Genomic DNA, 6000 nt, shown 5'->3' with positions numbered 1-6000 from the left:
GTTTTGAGACGCAAGTGGGCCTGAGCAGGTCAGAGCCTGCGTGTTGCCAATCCTCGGAAGGAAAGTACTATTGGTGGTCCTAATAGCTGAAGTCGAAATTACATCATCACACAATTTTCATAATTGGCCAAGTGGATGTAATTGTGATTGACGCTGTAGGAGAGAGGATAATGGCGCGGAGAGACAAAAAGTGAGTAAAAAACACCCTGTAGTATGGAGAACTAAAATTAACTTTCTTCTGTCGATTCTTGTCTTTTTTCTGAATATTCACAAATATAAGCGACAAAGTCGCTAAGTTGGCAACACTTGTAGAGGTGGGTAGCGAGATATCAGTAATCAATTGTAATACATACTATTTCTTCTTAATTATGGTCATTCGAGACAGTAATTTTTCATTTGGGTCTCGAGATGAATAAACTCAAGAACCTCTGACATGGATTCTTAAACTATGATTTGGGGACCCAATACGGTTATTAACATGTCATAGGTGGGTCGCGAGATATGAGTAAAACATTCAGAGTCATGCACTATTTCTTTCATAATGTTGGTCGTTCGAGACACTGCATTTCGCATTTGGCTCTCGAGCCTTAAATAATGGTAAAAACTGTTCTGAAACAGCATAGTAAGTCTTAACTCGTTAAAAATCACCCTTCTAAAGGGGTTACTTGCAGTGCGTGACCCGGATTCGAACCGGGGTTTGCTGCGACCACAACGCAGAGTACTAACACTATACGATCACGGCTGGCTTCAAGAGCTGGCTTTGTAAGCCTACATAGGCTGTGAAAGCTATGTGCACAAGCTGGCTAAACTCTTTTCATTTTGGGTCTCGATAATGAATCAACTGAAGAAACAGTGAGCTTTACATCAGTCGGCAGGTTTTTTTCTCATTCGAAAATTGCCCTTTTTACGTGACATTGGAATATTCAATTGCAATCCTCCTCACGTCATCTCTAAATTCTCTAAACCCATTGGTGAGAAAACCTGAGTGCCCTCCCCTCTGACCTTCTCCGCCAATGTGAACAATAAAAAGGTACTGCTTGAGATTTGAACTCAGGATCTCCTGTTTACTAGACAGGCACTTTAACCAACTAAGCCACAGCACCCATAAATGTCATATATGTTGCATATGTGAACACCCACAACTATTTGAATCAAACCAATCTCATTCATTTAACCCACATCTCTGTCTAGCAAAATCACATCACAAAAGAGATGTATTTTACTAATATTGGAAGCGATACAGACACCTTCAATTCTCTAGCAACAGGGTTTCTTAATCTACGTTTTGAGACGCAAAGTGGGCCTGAGCAGGTCAGAGGCAGTGTTGCCAAATCCTCAGGAAGGAAAGTAGCTATTGGTGGTCCTAAAAGTAGCTAGAAGTAGCTAAATGACATCATCACACAATTTTCATAATTGGCCAAGTGGATGTAATTGTGATTGACGCTGTAGGAGAGAGGAATAATGTCGCGGGAGAGACAAAAAGTGAGTAAAAAACACCCTAAGTATGTTTAGAACTAAAATTGAACTTTCTTCTGTCGATTCTTGTCTTTTTTCTGAATATTCACTAAATATAGCGACAAAGTCGCTAAGTTGGCAACACTGGTGAGAGGTGGGTAGCGAGATATCAGTAATCAATTGTAATCACATACTATTTCTTCTTAATTATGGTCATTCGAGGACAGTACATTTTTCATTTGGGTCTCGAGATGAATAAACTCAAGAACCTCTGACATGGATTCTTAAACTATGATTTGGGACCCAATGCGGTTATTAACATGTCATAGGTGGGTCGCGAGATATGAGTAAACATTCAGAGTCATGCACTATTTCTTCATAATGTTGGTCGTTCGAGGACACTGCATTTCTCATTTGGCTCTCGAGCTTAAAAATGGTAAAAACGTCTGAAACAGCATAGTAAGTCTTAACTCGTTCAAAAAACAACCCTTCTAAAATTTCTTTGCAGTGCCGTGACCCGGATTCGAACCGGGGTTGCTGCGACCACAACGCAGAGTACTAACCACTATACGATCACGGCTGGCTTCAAGAGCTGGCTTTGTAAAGCCTACATAGGCTGTGAAAGTGATGTGCACAAGCTGGCTAAACTCTTTTCATTTTGGCCTCGATAATGAATCAACTGAAGAAACAGTCGAGCTTTACACAGTCGGCAGGTTTTTTCTCATTCGAAAAGTGCCCTTTTTCCGTGACATTGGAATATCTCAATTGCATCCTCCTCACGTCATCTCTAATTCTCTAAACCCATTGGTGAGAAAACCTGAGTGCCCTCCCCTCTGACCTTCTCCAACAATGTGAACAATAAAAAGGTACTGCTGAGATTTGAACTCAGGGTCTCCTGTTTACTAGACAGGCACTTTAACCAACTAAGCCACAGCACCCATAAAAGTCAAATATGTTGCAGATGTGAACACCCACACCTATTTGAATCAAACCAATCTCATTCATTTAACCCACATCTCTGTTAGCAAAATCACATCACAAAAGAGATGTATTTTACTAATATTGGAAGCGATACAGACACCTTCAATTCTCTAGCAACAGGGTTTCTTAATCTACGTTTTGAGACGCAAAGTGGGCCTGAGCAGGTCAGAGGCAGTGTTGCCAAATCCTCAGGAAGGAAAGTAGCTATTGGTGGTCCTAAATGTAGCTAGAAGTAGCTAAATGACATCATCACACAATTTTCATAATTGGCCAAGTGGATGTAATTGTGATTGACGCTGTAGGAGAGAGGAATAATGTCGCGGGAGAGACAAAAAGTGAGTAAAAAACACCCTAAGTATGTTTAGAACTAAAATTAAACTTTTTTCTGTCGATTCTTGTCTTTTTTTTGAATATTCACAAAATATAGCGACAAAGTCGCAAAGTTGGCAACACTGGTGAAAGGTGGGTAGCGAGATATCAGTAATCAATTGTAATCACATACTATTTCTTCTTAATTATGGTCATTCGAGGACAGTACATTTTTCATTTGGGTCTCGAGATGAATAAACTCAAGAACCTCTGACATGGATTCTTAAACTATGATTTGGGACCCAATACGGTTATTAACATGTCATAGGTGGGTCGCGAGATATGAGTAAACATTCAGAGTCATGCACTATTTCTTCATAATGTTGGTCGTTCGAGGACACTGCATTTCTCATTTGGCTCTCGAGCTTAAAAATGGTAAAAACGTCTGAAACAGCATAGTAAGTCTTAACTCGTTCAAAAATCAACCCTTCTAAGGTTACATTGCAGTGCCGTGACCCGGATTCGAACCGGGGTTGCTGCGACCACAACGCAGAGTACTAACCACTATACGATCACGGCTGGCTTCAAGAGCTGGCTTTGTAAAGCCTACATAGGCTGTGAAAGCTATGTGCACAAGCTGGCTAAACTCTTTTCATTTTGGTCTCGATAATGAATCAACTGAAGAAACAGTGGAGCTTTACACAGTCGGCAGGTTTTTTCTCATTCGAAAATTGCCCTTTTTACGTGACATTGGAATATCTCAATTGCATCCTCCTCACGTCATCTCTAATTCTCTAAACCCATTGGTGAGAAAACCTGAGTGCCCTCCCCTCTGACCTTCTCCGCCAATGTGAACAATAAAAAGGTACTGCTGAGATTTGAACTCAGGATCTCCTGTTTACTAGACAGGCACTTTAACCAACTAAGCCACAGCACCCATAAATGTCATATATGTTGCATATGTGAACACCCACAACTATTTGAATCAAACCAATCTCATTCATTTAACCCACATCTCTGTCTAGCAAAATCACATCACAAAAGAGATGTATTTTACTAATATTGGAAGCGATACAGACACCTTCAATTCTCTAGCAACAGGGTTTCTTAATCTACGTTTTGAGACGCAAAGTGGGCCTGAGCAGGTCAGAGGCAGTGTTGCCAAATCCTCAGGAAGGAAAGTAGCTATTGGTGGTCCTAAAAGTAGCTAGAAGTAGCTAAATGACATCATCACACAATTTTCATAATTGGCCAAGTGGATGTAATTGTGATTGACGCTGTAGGAGAGAGGAATAATGTCGCGGGAGAGACAAAAAGTGAGTAAAAAACACCCTAAGTATGTTTAGAACTAAAATTTAACTTTCTTCTGTCGATTCTTGTCTTTTTTCTGAATATTCACTAAATATAGCGACAAAGTCGCTAAGTTGGCAACACTGGTGAGAGGTGGGTAGCGAGATATCAGTAATCAATTGTAATCACATACTATTTCTTCTTAATTATGGTCATTCGAGGACAGTACATTTTTCATTTGGGTCTCGAGATGAATAAACTCAAGAACCTCTGACATGGATTCTTAAACTATGATTTGGGACCCAAAGCGGTTATTAACATGTCATAGGTGGGTCGCGAGATATGAGTAAACATTCAGAATCATGCACTATTTCTTCATAATGTTGGTCGTTCGAGGACACTGCATTTCTCATTTGTCTCTCGAGCTTAAAAATGGTAAAAACGTCTGAAACAGCATAGTAAGTCTTAACTCGTTCAAAAAACAACCCTTCTAAAATTTCTTTGCAGTGCCGTGACCCGGATTCGAACCGGGGTTGCTGCGACCACAACGCAGAGTACTAACCACTATACGATCACGGCTGGCTTCAAGAGCTGGCTTTGTAAAGCCTACATAGGCTGTGAAAGTGATGTGCACAAGCTGGCTAAACTCTTTTCATTTTGGCCTCGATAATGAATCAACTGAAGAAACAGTCGAGCTTTACACAGTCGGCAGGTTTTTTCTCATTCGAAAAGTGCCCTTTTTCCGTGACATTGGAATATCTCAATTGCATCCTCCTCACGTCATCTCTAATTCTCTAAACCCATTGGTGAGAAAACCTGAGTGCCCTCCCCTCTGACCTTCTCCAACAATGTGAACAATAAAAAGGTACTGCTGAGATTTGAACTCAGGGTCTCCTGTTTACTAGACAGGCACTTTAACCAACTAAGCCACAGCACCCATAAAAGTCAAATATGTTGCAGATGTGAACACCCACACCTATTTGAATCAAACCAATCTCATTCATTTAACCCACATCTCTGTTTAGCAAAATCACATCACAAAAGAGATGTATTTTACTAATATTGGAAGCGATACAGACACCTTCAATTCTCTAGCAACAGGGTTTCTTAATCTACGTTTTGAGACGCAAAGTGGGCCTGAGCAGGTCAGAGGCAGTGTTGCCAAATCCTCAGGAAGGAAAGTAGCTATTGGTGGTCCTAAAAGTAGCTAGAAGTAGCTAAATGACATCATCACACAATTTTCATAATTGGCCAAGTGGATGTAATTGTGATTGACGCTGTAGGAGAGAGGAATAATGTCGCGGGAGAGACAAAAAGTGAGTAAAAAACACCCTAAGTATGTTTAGAACTAAAATTGAACTTTCTTCTGTCGATTCTTGTCTTTTTTCTGAATATTCACTAAATATAGCGACAAAGTCGCTAAGTTGGCAACACTGGTGAGAGGTGGGTAGCGAGATATCAGTAATCAATTGTAATCACATACTATTTCTTCTTAATTATGGTCATTCGAGGACAGTACATTTTTCATTTGGGTCTCGAGATGAATAAACTCAAGAACCTCTGACATGGATTCTTAAACTATGATTTGGGACCCAATGCGGTTATTAACATGTCATAGGTGGGTCGCGAGATATGAGTAAACATTCAGAGTCATGCACTATTTCTTCATAATGTTGGTCGTTCGAGGACACTGCATTTCTCATTTGGCTCTCGAGCTTAAAAATGGTAAAAACGTCTGAAACAGCATAGTAAGTCTTAACTCGTTCAAAAAACAACCCTTCTAAAATTTCTTTGCAGTGCCGTGACCCGGATTCGAACCGGGGTTGCTGCGACCACAACGCAGAGTACTAACCACTATACGATCACGGCTGGCTTCAAGAGCTGGCTTTGTAAAGCCTACATAGGCTGTGAAAGTGATGTGCACAAGCTGGCTAAACTCTTTTCATTTTGGCCTCGATAATGAAT

At 40.5% G+C, this 6000-nt stretch overlaps 7 non-coding genes across 7 annotated transcripts; all 7 read right to left on the bottom strand.

The window, feature by feature from the left end:
- Positions 1-1963: 1963 nt before the first annotated feature.
- Positions 1964-2035, bottom strand: trnah-gug (transfer RNA histidin (anticodon GUG)). The gene has a single exon. It is a non-coding gene; the product is annotated as a tRNA-His (tRNA).
- A 284-nt stretch (positions 2036-2319) lies between these two features.
- trnat-agu (transfer RNA threonine (anticodon AGU)) lies at positions 2320-2393 on the bottom strand. The gene has a single exon. It is a non-coding gene; the product is annotated as a tRNA-Thr (tRNA).
- An 859-nt stretch (positions 2394-3252) lies between these two features.
- On the bottom strand, positions 3253-3324 carry trnah-gug (transfer RNA histidin (anticodon GUG)). Its single transcript has one exon. It is a non-coding gene; the product is annotated as a tRNA-His (tRNA).
- A 284-nt stretch (positions 3325-3608) lies between these two features.
- trnat-agu (transfer RNA threonine (anticodon AGU)) lies at positions 3609-3682 on the bottom strand. The gene has a single exon. It is a non-coding gene; the product is annotated as a tRNA-Thr (tRNA).
- An 860-nt stretch (positions 3683-4542) lies between these two features.
- trnah-gug (transfer RNA histidin (anticodon GUG)) lies at positions 4543-4614 on the bottom strand. Its single transcript has one exon. It is a non-coding gene; the product is annotated as a tRNA-His (tRNA).
- A 284-nt stretch (positions 4615-4898) lies between these two features.
- trnat-agu (transfer RNA threonine (anticodon AGU)) lies at positions 4899-4972 on the bottom strand. Its single transcript has one exon. It is a non-coding gene; the product is annotated as a tRNA-Thr (tRNA).
- Positions 4973-5832: 860 nt separating this feature from the next.
- Positions 5833-5904, bottom strand: trnah-gug (transfer RNA histidin (anticodon GUG)). The gene has a single exon. It is a non-coding gene; the product is annotated as a tRNA-His (tRNA).
- Positions 5905-6000: the final 96 nt, after the last annotated feature.

The sequence above is a fragment of the Oncorhynchus kisutch genome, linkage group LG24 (genome assembly GCF_002021735.2).
Source record: "Oncorhynchus kisutch isolate 150728-3 linkage group LG24, Okis_V2, whole genome shotgun sequence".
In the NCBI taxonomy this organism is placed as follows: Eukaryota; Metazoa; Chordata; class Actinopteri; order Salmoniformes; family Salmonidae; genus Oncorhynchus; species Oncorhynchus kisutch.
This window is presented reverse-complemented; position numbering and strand designations above follow the sequence as displayed.